This window comes from Vombatus ursinus, unplaced genomic scaffold (genome assembly GCF_900497805.2).
Source record: "Vombatus ursinus unplaced genomic scaffold, bare-nosed wombat genome assembly UNPS02014768.1, whole genome shotgun sequence".
NCBI lineage: Eukaryota > Metazoa > Chordata > Mammalia > Diprotodontia > Vombatidae > Vombatus > Vombatus ursinus.
In genome coordinates this window covers 6,829,018-6,844,773 of record NW_020954546.1, presented here as the reverse complement: position 1 = coordinate 6,844,773, position 15,756 = coordinate 6,829,018, and the positions used below count along the sequence as shown (strand labels likewise).

Sequence of the window (15,756 nt, the reverse complement as noted above, 5' to 3'; positions counted from 1 at the left end):
GGGGGGGGGGTGGGGGGGGTGTGGGGGTGGGTGGGTGGGTGGGTGGGTGGGTGTGTGGGTGTGTGTGGTGTGGGGGTCCTCATTCTAAAGAAACTCCCAGATCTTTCGAAAATCCATTAATCTTTCGAGGCCTCACGTTCCTGATTTCAATTTCACCGACTTCTACCAAATAGTCCCTAAGTCCTCGAGGTCGCTAACACACAGCTCGAAGCCGACGAACCTCCCTGCCCGCCCTTACCCTTCTCCACACTTGCTCACACAGCTCAGTCCACTACAGGGCTCAGCTTCACTCGACTCACTCCTACACAGACATCTCTAGCTCTTAGCCCTCTCTTGAGCTGCACTTACATTTTCTTTCTTGCTTTACTTTTATGGCTTTACTTTATAATAATCAACCAGAACGCAAGGGAGAGCATAAGATTATGACTTAAGTAATTGTGACTTCATGGAAGTAGGACCAGATGTGCAAAAGTGTTTTCTCCTTCCAAGCCAATTACAGTACTCTCTTACAACCAGCTGATTCAGGGTCACCTCGGAATTTCGCAGTTATAACGTCGCCTCTTTGGAAATCATTAAAATGACGACTGAGACTTTCTGCAAAGACAATGTCAACAGCTCTGGATTGTAGGCCCCATTGAGGGCCCAGAATACACGAATGCACCACTAACATATTCAAAGGCGCCTAGAGCTGTCCAGTCATACTGAAGAGTAGACAGCTAAGAAACCCAGAGCTTTTCCCCAGAACACTTACGAGCATGTTTCTAAACAGACTCTGACACGCTGGCAGGGCATTCAACACAGATACTCAGTGAAGACACTACATTGATTCTACTAGGCACAGCTTTCCAGAGGCTAATCAGGCATTGGGTCCAGGGTCAGAAGCTTCCGAAAGAGCGCTGGAGCTCAGCGTGGCCCGTTGTACTTAGCCTCAGTTACACTTTCACGCAGATCGTGCTAATGTTACCCACCTCAAATCCAGCTCTGGAGATCGAGCCCTGACCCAGGTGAGGAGAATAAGGGAGTGAGGGAGGCTGGGAAACAGGGATGGAGCAGGACTTGGAAATGCTTTAAAGCTGAGAGAAAGAGACACACACAGGCAGATAGAGACACATGGAGAGAGAGGGACACAGAGAGACAGAGGCAGAAAGACAGAGAGACAGAGACAGAGATAGACACAGAGAGATACACACAGAGAACAGAGACAAAAACACAGAGAGAGACACAGAGACACAGAGAGAGAAATGGGAAAGAGAGAAAGTGCAGTATTCTGCTTGTCCTTCATCACAGAGACATCAATGGGGTTCCTTAACAGAGTGTGGGTCATTAAGGACTGTCAGAAACAAAAATGGACCCAAACCAGTCACATAAGCTAAAAGAGTCAGATTGCTCCAACCCCTGAGCCAGTTTGACTGACACAGCTACATTGTTTTATAGCTGGATTTTAAACAATGGCATCAAAATGTCAAAGATCTAATAATATTCGGTGGCTTCTCTGAAACTCTCTTTTCCCATTTCTTGCAGCACGATAGTATGCCATTCCATTCAAATATCACAATCTGTTCTGCCATTCCTCAATTGATGGGCGCTCCTTTATTTTCCACTTCTTTGTCCCTAGAGGAAGAGCCGCTGTAAAAAAGTGTTGCACACACAGGTCCTTTCCCTCTTTTTTTTGTTCTTTTTTTAATAAATAATTTATTTTTAGTTTTCAACATTCACTTTCATAAGATTTTGAGCTTTGAATTTTCTCCCCCACACTCTCCTCCCCCCCTTTTCCAAGAAGGCAGGCAATCTGATTGACATAGGCTCTACTTATATAATCATTTTAACGTATTTTCACTTTAATCATGATGTAAAGAAGAATTAGAACTAATAGGATGAGCCACGAGAAAGAAGAAACAAAACAAAACAAAACAAAAGGAGAGCAAAGAGTATGCTTCCATCTACATTCAAACCCCATAGTTTTTTCTCTGGAAGAGGATAACCTTTTCCATCATGAATTTTTTGAAGTTGTCTTAGATCCTTGCAATGCTGAGAAGAGTCAAATCTACCGAAGTCAGTCATCACACAATGTGGCTGTTACTTCATACAATGTTCTCCTGGTTCTGTTCACTTCACTTAGTATCAGTTCATATAAGTCTTTTCAGGTTTTTCTGAAGTCCACCTGCTCATCATTTCTTATAGCACAGTAATGTTTCATGACATTCATAAACCACAACTTTTTCAGCCATTCCCCAATTGATGGACATTCCGTCAATTTCCACTTCTTGGCCACCACAAAAAGAGCTGCTATAAATATTTTGGTACATGTGGGTCCTTTCCTCATTTTTATGATCTCTTTGGGATAGAGACCTAGAAGTAGCACTGCTGGGTCAAAGGGTATGCATAATTTTGTAGCCATTTTGGCATAGTTCCAAATTGCTCTCCAGAATGGTTGGATCAGTTCACAACTCCACCGATAATGCATTAGTGTTCCAATTTTCCCACATCTTCTCCAACATTTATCAGTTTCCTGTTTTGTCATGTTAGCCAATCTGATAGGTGTGTTGTGGTACCTCAAAGTCGTTTCCATTTGCATTTCTCTAATCAATAGTAATTTAGAGCATTTTTTCATATGACTATAGATAGCTTTCATTTCTTCCTCTGACAACTGCCTGTTCATATCCTTTGACCATTTATTAATTGAAGAATCTTCTGTTCTCTTTGAGGTAGAGACCTAGTAGCTGATCAACCCCACTTAGCCAGGAATAGTGCAACATTGTTCCAGAATGCTCACAGGATACTAGTAGTTGGTTATAAAATAGTTTGGCAGGCCTCATGCCTTCCCCAACACTCCAGGATGGGGATCCTGCAAGGTGAAGGATGGATAGACTAGAAGGAGCTGGCAGAGGCAGGGAAGCAGGGCGTCTCTTTCCAGGCTTGATTCTGTCCAGGTTCCACTTTCGCTCCTTGTTGCTCCGAGAAGGTTTCTTTTAATTCCTGAAGGATCTCGGAATTGTTATTTGGGTCCCCACCCGAGTCAGCACTTGCTTGGCATTAAAGGAGAAGGACTGGAAAAATTCTTGCTGAGTTCCCAATACTGCCAATTTATCCTGAGAATGGTGTTCTCTGCTGAGCAACTAGGACAATCCATTTTCTGCGCATTTCTTACTTCCACTGCCAAGGATTTCTCCCCATTTCTTTCGCTGGCCATGCAATACATTTGTCGGTTTAGTTTATTTCGCTTTGTAGAAGGAGGACAGCAAACGTGCTTCAGGGGCTACTCGAGGTAAGGAGACTTTCCTGTGTTTCAATGAATGAGATGCCCGTGGATTGGGAGGAACAGCTAAACAAATTGCGTTACGTGAATGGATTCTGACGGTATTGTAAGAAACAATGAATAACCACGAAGGATTACAGAGAACCATGCAATGATTTCCACACTCGAATGCAGAGTGAAGTAAGCTGAGCAAACAAAATAGAATTCACACGGACTGCCACAATGTCAGTTGCAAAAATTAGAAAAAACATGGCCCCAAAGAAGAGATCTAAGAAGGCATCCCGACCCGACTCTTTTGCAGAAGTGTCGGAGGTCCACGGGTGTGGAACGTTGCACGTATTTTCAGACTTTTTCAATGCATGTTCAATTTTGGTGCTGTTTGGTACTGTTTCTCATTCTGCCTTTTTTCTGTTAAGACTTGCTGGTTTAATGGGTTGGTTTTCTGGAAGGGCTGGGGAAGAATGAGGAAGAAATACTGGTGACGTGAAAGGTATCAATAAAAAGTGTATTTAAAAAAGAAAACTATAGGAGAGAAGGTGGTTACACGGGTTCCCGAATTTCCCTGCCTCGACCTGCTGCTGTGAGTGGCACAGGTGCCTATTATCTATCATCTCTTGGTTAGCTAGAGGACGTGTAGAATTAGTCAAATCTGGCTTTCCTTGATCTCCCAAGGGCTGTGGCAGCAGAGGTTTACAGGTGAAGTCCCTGTGCTTCAGTGTGCAACGAATGGGATTTTTGCGCTTGTGCCATGTAAAAATACTTGGCCCGTACGGGGATCGAACCCGCGACCTTGGCGTTATTAGCACCACGCTCTAACCAACTGAGCTAACCGGCCTCTGACAAAATGCTTTTTAGTCAACGTCCACAGCAGGAGTCCCGTAAAGGCTCTTTGGATTAACACTGTTAATTTTGCCAGATAAATCCATTAAATGGGCCTCAGACTGTTTGAGGACTTCTCCTCTACTGTTTTGAACACCAGACCCTGCCTCCCCTTAATTCACTCTTTCTTTCTCGAGGAATCCTGGTTTGTTGGTTTTGTTTTGTTTTGTTTTTTGTTTTTTGTTTTTTTTAATGCAGCAGATGTGAAGAAAGGCAAAATTATGAATTCATTAGGTGACTCTTGGTCTGGAGTCTGGAAGACCTGAATTCAAATATGGCCTCAGCCACTTACTAGCTGTGTGTGACCCTGGGCAAGTCACTTAATCTCTTTTTACCTTAGTCCTCAGGAATATCTAGGCCAAGAGGAACCCCATAGACAGTATGGTCCACAGTGTCACAAAGTACTGGACGTGACATAACCATGAATTCATTATTTTTGGAGCAGGGAATTTATCCAACCATTCCCTACAGTATTTTGGAATGACTGACCATGCACATCAGAGTAAGACTATGTATGAAAATGTTTCTAGAAACACTTACAAAAAGGCAAACATATAACTGGAAAGAAGGGAATGGAGTGTCCATTGATTGCAGAAAGGCTGGAGGAATGCTACATGAAAACAAAGGAATGTTATTGTGCTGCAAGAAATGGTAAAAGAGATGAATTCCAACAATCCTTGGGAAGACTTGTAGAAAATGATGCAGAGTCAGTGAGCAGAATCAGGAGAACAAGTCATGCAATGACTGCAGTAAAGGAAAGAAAATCAACTTTCACAGATTTCAGAAACATGGCCAATTCAACAACCAATCGTGGCTCCAGAAATGGATCTTGCTTCCCACACCTTGGAACAGAAGCAGTGACTAGAGGCTAATGAGACACATTTTCAGAAGTGGCCAGATGTAAACTTGTTCTGCTTGACTGTATTTAGCTGTTAAAAGGAAGGACTTTTTTTCCTTTGCTTTGTTTTAACCTGAGTTACCAAAGACCCCAAATCAGTAATTTGAAGCAGAATCTGACTCTGTTTTCTTCAGAGATTATGCCTTCAGTAAATGTGTCTTGAACCCATCCTCTTTGCTTTCTTTGTCCTTGGATGATTGACCAGGAGAAAAGTGTGATGGAAATAGAGATAGAAAGAGAAATTCCATTCAAAGTAAGTACAGAAGGTATACAATAGTTGGGAGAGTGTTTACTAAGATAGCCCCAGGAACTAGATGCAACTCTTGGCAGAAATGGAGGTAGACCTAAATAACTGTAACAATATTAATTACTCATGGCTGGATCAAACCAATATAAAGAAATGACAATAATACCACACTTAATTTTTTTATTCATTGCCATACCAGTCAAATTACAAAAGTGTATTTTACAGAAATAAAAACATAAAATCCATATAGAGGAACAAAAGGTCAAGCATATAAAGAGTAATAATGGAAAAAAAAAGTGGGAAAGATGCAGACCTGGTACTGATAAGTATCAGATCTCAAATTATGATAAAAAGCAGTATGTAATCATTAAAATGACTTGATTAAAACCGTACAAACACATGAAGTCCAACAGTGAAACAGATTAGGCACAAAACATACAGAGGCAAATAAACACAATCCTAAAGTGTTCCACAAATTCAAGTAAGCCAGTTAATGGGCTAAGGGCTCACTCTTTGAAAAAGCTCCTGGGAAAACTGGAAAACAGTTTGGCAGAAATTGGGTATAAACCAAGATCTCACACCATGTATCAAGAAAAACTCTAAAATGGGTTATGTGAATTAGACTTAAAAGGTGACTTCCCAGGTGAATTAGAGGAGCAAAGGAGAAAGCACCTTTCAGTGATATGGGTAGGGAAAGAATTTCTGATTACTAAAGTGATAGAAAGGATGACAGAAAGGAAAATGGACAATTTGTGTATGTAAAATTTAAAAGATTTTGTACAAATAAACTTCATGTTGATAAACTGAGAATGTAAACAAGTAATGGGGAAAGAATATTTGCAGTAACTTCCTCTCATTAAGGTTTCATTTTTAGGCCATATAAGGAGCTGATTCAAATTTATAGGATGAAGAGTCATTCCCTAATAGATAAATGGTCAAAGAACATGAACAGGCAGTTCTCAAAGGAAAAAAATTCAAATCATTAATAACCACATGAGAGAGAATTAGAGAATAATAAAAATTAGAGAAACGCAAACTCAAGCAACTCTGCTTCATACTTATCACACTGATAAATATAATAAAAGAGGAAAATGACAAATGTGGAAGGTGGTATGGAAAACAGGCAGAGTAGTGCATTCTTGGAGAGACTGTCAATTGGTCCAGTCGTTCTGGAAAGTGGTTTGGTACTATGCTCCAAAGGTTATCAAATTGCATGTACCCATTACCCCAGCTAGAAGGCCTATACAACAAAGAGATCAAAGAAAGTTAAAAGAACTTCCACTTACAGCAGTATTTCTAGTAGCTCTTTTTCTAGTGGCCAAGAACTAGAAACTAAGAGTGGACTCACCTATTGGGGAATGCCTAAAGATATTATGATACATGAACACAATGAAATATGATTGTGCCATAAGAAAAGACCAAATGGGCAGTTTCAGAGGAAGCTGGAAAAACTTTTATGAATTGATGCTAACTGAAATGAGCAGAACTAGAAAAACAAAGTATACATTGACAGAAACATTATAGAGAAAAACAACTTTGAAAGACTTGAGAACTCTGATCAATGCAATGGTAAACCAGTAGTTTAGAGGACTGAAACATCATCCACCTTCAGCTAGAGAGGTAAAGGATTTAAAATTTCATCATACTATGAATTTCTGCTATTAGGTTCCTTCCTGTACATCATATTATGTAACTGGGATAGTCACTTCTCTCTATGTGATAGATCAATTTAAATTAGTTATGTTGAATGCTCATAAATGTTCATGTGTTTTCCATGTAATTAGTTGGAACTGCAAATTCTGTCCTTGAGAGGAAAGTAGGGAAATAGTAAGGATCTTAAGGATTTGTTCTGGCTAAGGATTGCTGGGTGTATTGGGGAGGGCAAAATCCCTGGAGAAGAGGTAGGGCGAAACTGGGTTTGTTATTGTTGTCGAACTTTTGCTGTTCAAAGAAATAGATCATAAAGTCAAGAACCTGTGTCAGCAGGGGCAGGATATTGGCTATGCTTAGTTTTGGTCTTGCTTAGATTTGCTTTCATGACTGTCTGGAGACTTGGAATGAAATTAATTTCATATCTCTAGCTTTCAAACAATTACTGTGGGATTTCCTCAGAAGAGTCTCTTAAAGCAAATTTTGTTTGCAAAGGATGTCCATAGGAGGTAAGATGAAACTCAGGTCATAGGTATCACTGTCTGGGATCACTGTCTGACTTTGATTCAATTTCCCTTAACTAGGTGCAATGACTCATAACTATGGACTAAAAGAGCTGTCAGCCTGTTCTTTCAGGAAAAGCCTTTGCAATCATTGTGCTTTAGCAGATGGAAACTGAGATTCATACAGATGGTCCTGAAGAGATGAAGCATAGAAACTGGTTGCAGAGAGGAGCCACAAAATCAGAGGAGATGCTGAAGTGAAACAATGTGATGACAAGTGAAAAGATTAGAAATATTCATCAGAAGAGCAACAGAGAGCATCATTAGCACATTACCAGAGACATTACGAACTCTAAAGCTTCAGATGTGTGAGTTGCCCGGGTGTATGTATACACAAAATACCTGTGCCCTGGCCACAGGAATTGCTGGCATGTGCATCTTCACTGATGTTTTTTAGTCACACAAGTGTGTCTTCTATGCCTGCTGCTTGATCATATGGTTTCTTCGTGCATGTTCTACTCAAAGTCTTAATTTATGGGAAAGAGTACATCATTCATGCATGGCAGTGTGTAGACAAAATACTCTGGTTGGGTTTATTTTTTGGGGTGGATGGCTGGAGAAGCTTTGTTTTCTTATTAAATGTGCCTTGATTTTGAACTAACATGTCTCTTAGGAAAGTGTTTAAAGACATTATGGGGGTAGAGGACTCACGAACCATGAGTTTTTTGTTTGTTCTACTATTTTAAAAGTTTTATTAATACCTTTCCTTTTTTTTTTAACTTCACAGTTATTTCCTGGCAACAGACTTGCTATGAAATTTTGGCTTTAGTTGATTTTGATTTTATCTTTTGATTAATTTTGATTTGGTCTTTTGATTTAAGTCCCTTCTCTCTCCACCTTTTCCCTCCTCTTTCCCCTCCCCCCCCCCCATAGATCATAGAATTAAGACTTTGTGAAAATGCCACCTGGGGAGAGCAGAAGACCTTGAGACTCAAAAGAACTCCATCCTTGAGGCTGTGAGCTGTGCATGAGAACATGTCCTGGGTTTCACCAAGTTGTTTTGAGGTCAAAACTGTGCATGTGGTGATCAGCCTGCTGACATTTTGAGTCTTCTGGAGCCATGAAGTTGTGGAATTGACTTAGTATTTGAATTTGTGTAAGTACTGATTCATTTTGGCTTCTTTTGGAATATGATTTTTTTTAAACTTCTAATCTCAAGTAAATGAATTGCAATGCATAAAATGTGGCTACATCATTTTTGTAACTCAAGTTCCTTCTTTTATCTTTTTGTTATCAGGACTTCTGACATTTCTCTTAACACTATCATTCTTGTATTTGTTCTAAGATATCTGCCATTGCTTCCATTTTCTGTACATGCCTTTGAAATATAAGGTGGTCAATGAATATCCTGTGCCTCCATGTCTCAGATGTTTTCTCTTTCACTAGAATAATTTTTGTTGTCAAAACTTCATTCTTTAGGCCATTCGTGGGTCTACTTCCTCTCTAGAATGTTAACCTACACTATCTCTAAATTATTTGAAACTCAGTTTTCTCAAAATCTAGAGTGTGTTTCTATACCTGGCTTTTCTCTCCTTACCTATCACAAATCCATAAGATGGAATGGTCATGTTTTCTCAAAGTTCTCATCATTTATATTTTGCCACTTATGAGTGAGAATTAGGCCCAAGCTATTAGTTCCGCCTGTTCTTCTTATGAAAACAAAATCATCTCAGAAACTTGTCAATAATTTGTCATCTGCTGTGAGTGGAGGGATAGCTCCAGAATGGTCTTGAATCCCTCCATTATTACAATATCTTGCTACCTTACAGCTTTCTGATCTGTTTCCTATTTTATGTAGTTTTTCCTCTTGTCCAGGTGGTTCATAGAATATGGAATATAATCTTTAAGTGCAGGTATAACCAGGCAGTGAATAGAGGCTAGAACTATGGATGTATGTTTGACTGTGGGAGGGGGAGGTCATAGGAAGAGGGTGGAGTTGGGCCAAGTGGATTGAAGAGGATGAGACGTAGGAAAATTGTTTCATGCTTTTGAAGGGTACTGAGGAGGTGGGAAGATGAAGATCAGAGGGGATAGTAAGGATAGTCTCAAGTGCCCTTCAAGATGCAACCCTTTCCTTTGTTTGCTCCCAGGAGAGATCCCCATGAGATTCCTAAAGACTTATAGATATTGATTGTCTTGGGAGGTTTAGCATGGAAAAGATATTTCAAGGTGGCAGAACAACAGAAATTCAGAAAAATCCAAGTCTGTCAACCTCCTAGGAGATTTTACCTCTAATTTGAGACCCGTTGCTAATTTGTATCACACGAAGAGTTAGCAATGTTGGACCCATTACCTTCCTGCTGGTGTTCCTCACTTGGAAATGAATATGAAATTCACCTATCCACTGCCTATGTGTTAGGAATTCTTGCGAATTCTGGGTCAAAGACACATTTTAGTCATTTTTCTATTATAATTGCAAATTGCTTTCTAGAATGGTTATACCAATGATATCTTCCTTAAAAGTTCTCTAATATCTATTTTTCCTGACCCCTTCATCATTGACTATTCCCATCTTTGCCAATTTTCTGGGTGTAAGGTAAAACCTCAGAGTTTTTTTTTGGTCAAGTATTTCTCTTATTATTAATGATTTCAAGTAATGTTGCATATAGTAACTAGTTCATAATTCTTCTTTTGTGAACTTCTTGTTCATACTCTTTGACAAGTAATCCATTCTGGGCTGTAAGAAATGATGACTATGATGACCATAGAAAAGAATCAGAAGACATATATAAACTGCTGCAAAATGAAGCAGCAGAACCAAGAAATCCAAACACATGATGTCTACAGCAACATAAATGACAAGAAAAATAACAACAAAAGAATCAAGATTGAATAAGGTGGAACTATCATTTTAAAGGGTGACCATGAAGAACAGTCATTTGAAGAGGTGGGTTATCATGGCTGTGGAGCAGCACATAAAATGTCATATTATTTCTATATGTTGCTTAGTTTTGCTGATTTATTTTCCCCCATCTTTCTGATTCTTTATTATAGGGCTTTGTGAAAAAAGTGAGGATATATTGTCAAATATAGGTGATGTTAAAACAAAAAAAAAATCAAGAGGAATTCATTTAATAAAAGAAAAAAAAACCTACGGGAAACAAGGGAACTCATTTAGAGAGAAAATAGGTTCAGATTATCTCCTTCCTTGGTATACTGAAAGTTCCAAATCAGTGTTCCATCCAAATATATCAGGTCACATCATTACTCTTTTAGAGAGAGTGGGAAGGAGTTACTTTTCATAATCACACCTAGGTGGTATCCTAAAACAAGCTATCCTTGTTTTAACAAAATATTTAAATGCTTCTGCATTTAACAAGGAACAAGGTCAATGAAGGCAGCTTAAGAAGGGGGACTGTGAACTGTAGAAAAAAAATTACCTCTTAGTTTTGAAAGGAGATTGATATTCAGAAAATACAAAAATTTACTCATCTATATAAGGCTGAGTTATTCATCAACTGACAAAATAGATCATTACATCAGTGGATATTAAGGGTTTTCAAAAGAATTTTAAATATCACCTACCTAATGAAATTGTGCTGAAAACACCAAATAATAAGAAAAATGCACATCAAAACAGTTCTAAGGATTCTCCTAACAACTAAAGAATTGACAAAGATGATAAAAGATCAGAATAGTTAGATTGGAGGGAGACATTGAAAAGATAGGAACATGAATTCACTATTGATAGAGCTACAAATTGGTTCAACCATTCCGTAGAAGAATTAGAAATTACATTATAAAAATCACTACATTGTTCATACGTTCATTAGATATAATGTGGCTACAAGAATCTTCAAATAGATCATTCCTTTGTTGTTGTTGTTGTTGACTTTTTGGATAGTTCTTTCAGAGTACATACACAGCAATGGAAATATTGGATGAAAAGATATGCTTGGTTTTGAAACTTTTACTGGATACTGGAAGATTATTTTCCAAAAGAATTCTGAGAGTTTGCAATTCCACCATAAATGGACAATGGCATCTTTTACCCACAACCCTACCAGTACTGGATTTCATTGCTTTTATTAATTAATTAATTAATTAATTTTTACTCATTAGTGAGTAGAAGTTCATATCTCACAGTTGTTTCAATTTTCATCCCTTTGCTTATAAATGGATCTCAGTATTCTATTTCCCCCTCTCCCATTTATGTCCTTTGTAGCTAAACTCCTGAAAAGGCTCACTGCAATAGATGACTTTCTCTCCTCTTACTCTTTTCTTAACCTCTTACAATCCAGTTTCCCAAATTTATTCCGCTGAAATTCAATATCTTTCTTCCTAAATCTCCCCCTTTGCTATCTTTCCTAATACAGTAGAGGACAACACCTTCCTTTCAGTCTCTCAGAATCACAATTTAGGAGTCATCCTGAACCCGCTATTTCTCATCCCTCATGTTCAATCTGTTGCTAAGGTCTGTAGATTTCACCTTTGTAACACCTCTCAAATACACACCCTTCACCCCTCTGACATTGCCACCACTGTGATGCAGGCCCTTGTCACCTCATGCTTGTACTATTGAAATAGCCTGCTGGTGAGTAGGCTCGCCTCAAGTCTCTCCCCTCTCCAATTCATTTTTCATTCAGCCACAAAAGGGATTTTCTTGAAGCTCAGGTTCTCCTCAATAGACTCTAGTGGCTGCTTAGCACATTCAGAATCAATACAAAATGCTCTATTTGGTATTTAAAGCCATTCAAAATGTATTTCTTTTCCTCTTCCACCTTTCCAGTCTTCTTCCACCATCCTCCTTGTCACATTTTCTTTCATCTAGTAACACTGGCCTTCCACAAACAAGACACTCCATCTCTCAGCTTGAAGAATTTTCTCTGTGCCCCCTGCCTGGAATGCTTTCTATCCTCATCTCAGCCTACCGGCTTCTCTAACTCCCAACTAAAATCTCATCTTCTACAAGAAGCCTTTCTCAACCCCTCTTAATTCTAGTGACTTCTCTCTTCTAATTATTTCTTAGTTAGCCTGTACATAGCTTGTTTGTACACACATGCATATGTATGTATGTATATATGTGTGCATGCACACACAAATATACACTTACTTGAATCCCTGTGAAGTCCTTGAGGGCAGGGATTGTCTTTTACCTCATTTTATCTCCCCCAATGTCTAGCACTGTGCATAGGACACAATAGGAGCTTAATAAACACTAGTGACTGATTTTGGGGCAAACAGTTTGTGTTTCCTTGTTTGAAAATTTATCTTCTCATAACATATGACTATCCATTTGGGGCTGGGAATTAATTACGACTGCAATTTTTCAATCATTTCTTACATATGTTGTAAGACAAAATTTCCAGATTTCAGATGGGAGGAGGGAGAGAATATTGTTGATGAATTAGGAACCAGCGACCTTGCCTTCCACACCAGGGAAATACCTATCAGCAGGCTGCATTACTCAGTTCTCCTGGATGATAGGTCTAGGTAGCATGTATAAGTATTGAACTGATATAGGCCCTAGCTAGGAACTTTCATCCAGAGTCCTTCTGTGAATATCAGTGATGGGATGTACACGTGAAGGAGCGAGCAGTGGTCTGAGAAATAAACGTATGCTCGAAATTGGCTGAGTAGGAAGCTTCTAGGGAAGAACTAGCTGCCCGGACTGGCGTGAAGAGGTGGAAGGGAGAAACGTCAGATGGTTTGTGTGAGCCGCAATTCAGGCGCAGGGTCCAGGATGAACTTAGAATCCCAAAGAAAAATGCTATAGCCTGGTAAATATCACCAAAACCAAAATGAAACCGCGCGACAAATTTCAGGTATGAAGAACTAAAGACCTGCTTCAGAGGCAGTTTCCGTAGTGTAGTGGTTATCACGTTCGCCTCACACGCGAAAGGTCCTCGGTTCGAAACCGGGCGGAAACACGGGTCTAGTGTTCTGATTTTGCCAGGACCACTTTACCTTTCAGACACACTTGTCGGAAATCAAATGTTAGGGAAACGACAACAAACCACACAGGAAATTCTTTATGTCACCTGCCTGGTAATTAGCTCATGCTGTTCTGTGTAATACTACTGTGTTTTCCTCGAGTTCAGCAACTCCCAGGACACGCACACCGGGGTTCTCGAGATATCTTAGAGTGAGAAGTAGTAGGTGTGCACCCTCATCAGTTATATGTGTCCTGGGGCTGTGGGAAGGCCAAAAGATCTGCTTCCACATTAACGTATTAATAGTCTTTCTTCCCTGCCAGACCTGGTAGTAGAGGGATGCACCACCCTTCTTCGGGCTCAGTGACCCAGGAACAAAAACCCCTGAAGAGGACCATTCCATTCTAGATGAGATGTTTCGGTTGCCTAGCGGTGTTTACAAGGTTAAAAGGATGAAAAAAAATACAATGCTAGTACGAATTTCTCGTCCCTCCCTGACGCTTGGCCCAGGTGTGGTTGTTGGTAGTAGCCCCAGACCAAAATTCCTAATTTCAACTCCAATTCTGCTCCTGGAAGCTGCAGAGAAAAAGCGGAGACAGTGGTTTTTTTTATGGTATTTACGGTGGAAATATGTCCCTGGTCTCACCAGGAACGATTTGGTCACAGGCAGCAGCGTTATCTTGCAACACACTGGAAAGGAGGGAAGGAGTGAAGGGAGGGAGTGAAGAAGGGAGGAAGAAAGCTATGTTGCCCAAACGGAACCGTCAGTTTTCTGGGTAGGTCCTTAATAAAGGTTTGTTGAACTGACTGAGACCAGTCAGGTCCAAAGAAAATAGGGTAAACCAATGAAAAAGCCCGCCCAACGTGGGGCTCGAACCCACGACCCTGAGATTAAGAGTCTCATGCTCTACCGACTGAGCTAGCCGGGCGAAAACCGAAAAGTTAGTTTCCCTTAACGTCCCAGAAGAAATAATATTGTTCGGGCTTATGCTCCAGAAAGTGAAACACAACCATTTGCGTTTTCTCTCTTTCTCATCAGATTTTCACTTACTTTCTACTCTGTGCCACAAGAAGGCTGAGTAGTGAAAAGTTAAGAGGGAACAGGCAAAGAATATTGAGGGGTAGAGAGGCCGGGAAAAGACAGGTCTCCACTTCTCAGTCTATTGTAAACACTGTCTTTTGTGCCCCCGACCCCCCCCCCCAAAACTGCACTTTGGGCTCCCCCTCCCCCATATTAACTATGATTGCCATCCCAACAAGTTTGCCCAAAGACAGCATTAATGTATAGTGAACCTAGTCTGCTCTATCGGTCTTCTGCAGTAGGTGAGTAGGCGCATGGAAGGTGATTGGTTTTGGTAAAGCAGTCAGACGAGGTGACGAAGATTCAACCTATATACAAGTCAGGAAATGCAAAAGGGTCGGGTGGGTTGGTGTAGAGGGTCAGGAAAGCTTCACTTAGGATCTGGCTCCTGCCCACAAAAGCCCAAAGTGTTCGGAAGAAGGCAATCGAAGAGGTAATGTGTTCCCGGCAGCAGGCAAGTTTTGGGAGAACATGTGGATCAACTCTTCCTTGAGATTATGTTTCTTGATGACTTTGGACACAAAATAAAAGCAACACCTCCAGCTCATTTGTTTGCTTCTCCAAACTACCCTTTCATTAATCTGCAAGATCCTTTTGTCTCATGAGTTCCTTTAGATCAGCAAACTCAAGACTGATGTAATTCAGTTCCTTCAGCAATAAATCAGCTCCTTGGTCCCTGGACAAGAACACTACAGTTTCTGCAGAGCTATAACTAAGCTCAGATGATTTAGGGATTTCATCAGGGCACCAATCCCCAGAGGGGCTTCCAAGTTGAACTGAGCTTCCAAGTTGAGATCCCAGCCCAGATCTCCTGCTGACTCTAGACCCCCAGTCACCAAAGGGGTTCAGCTCTTCTTCCATGATGAGCACCCCACCCTCCCACCAGTACACATACTGGCATGTTGGACTGCACCAGATAATCTTCTTTCACTGCCCTCTTCCCTACTCCTTTTGCTTCTGGAGCTGCCAAATCCCCCTCCCCCCATCCTTGCCTTTCAGAATCAGTTATTAGTGTTCTGTTTATCTTCAAATTCCCTTGGATTTACAGACTGAATCTCCACCCCCTTCATGGGAAATCCCAATAGCATAGAAACTCTTCAAGAACAGAGAATTTTCTTTTCTTCCTGGTAGAAAACAATGAAAATCTACCTGTGATGCTTTGACATAGGAAACATGGAAGAACTGTAGAAGTGATTTGATTGACCAGCATCCTGAGTGGGGTGCTAGGAACCTGTAATGAATGAAGTGTCATACTATCCTAAATGAGCTAGGGAGGGAACACTGCTGAAGAAACTAAGTAAATACCAAC

At 40.3% G+C, this 15,756-nt stretch overlaps 3 non-coding genes across 3 annotated transcripts; 1 reads left to right on the top strand and 2 right to left on the bottom strand.

The window, feature by feature from the left end:
• Nucleotides 1-4,017: 4,017 nt before the first annotated feature.
• TRNAI-AAU lies at nucleotides 4,018-4,091 on the bottom strand. Its single transcript has one exon. It is a non-coding gene; the product is annotated as a tRNA-Ile (tRNA).
• Nucleotides 4,092-13,290: 9,199 nt separating this feature from the next.
• TRNAV-CAC lies at nucleotides 13,291-13,363 on the top strand. Its single transcript has one exon. It is a non-coding gene; the product is annotated as a tRNA-Val (tRNA).
• Nucleotides 13,364-14,222: 859 nt separating this feature from the next.
• Nucleotides 14,223-14,295, bottom strand: TRNAK-CUU. Its single transcript has one exon. It is a non-coding gene; the product is annotated as a tRNA-Lys (tRNA).
• Nucleotides 14,296-15,756: the final 1,461 nt, after the last annotated feature.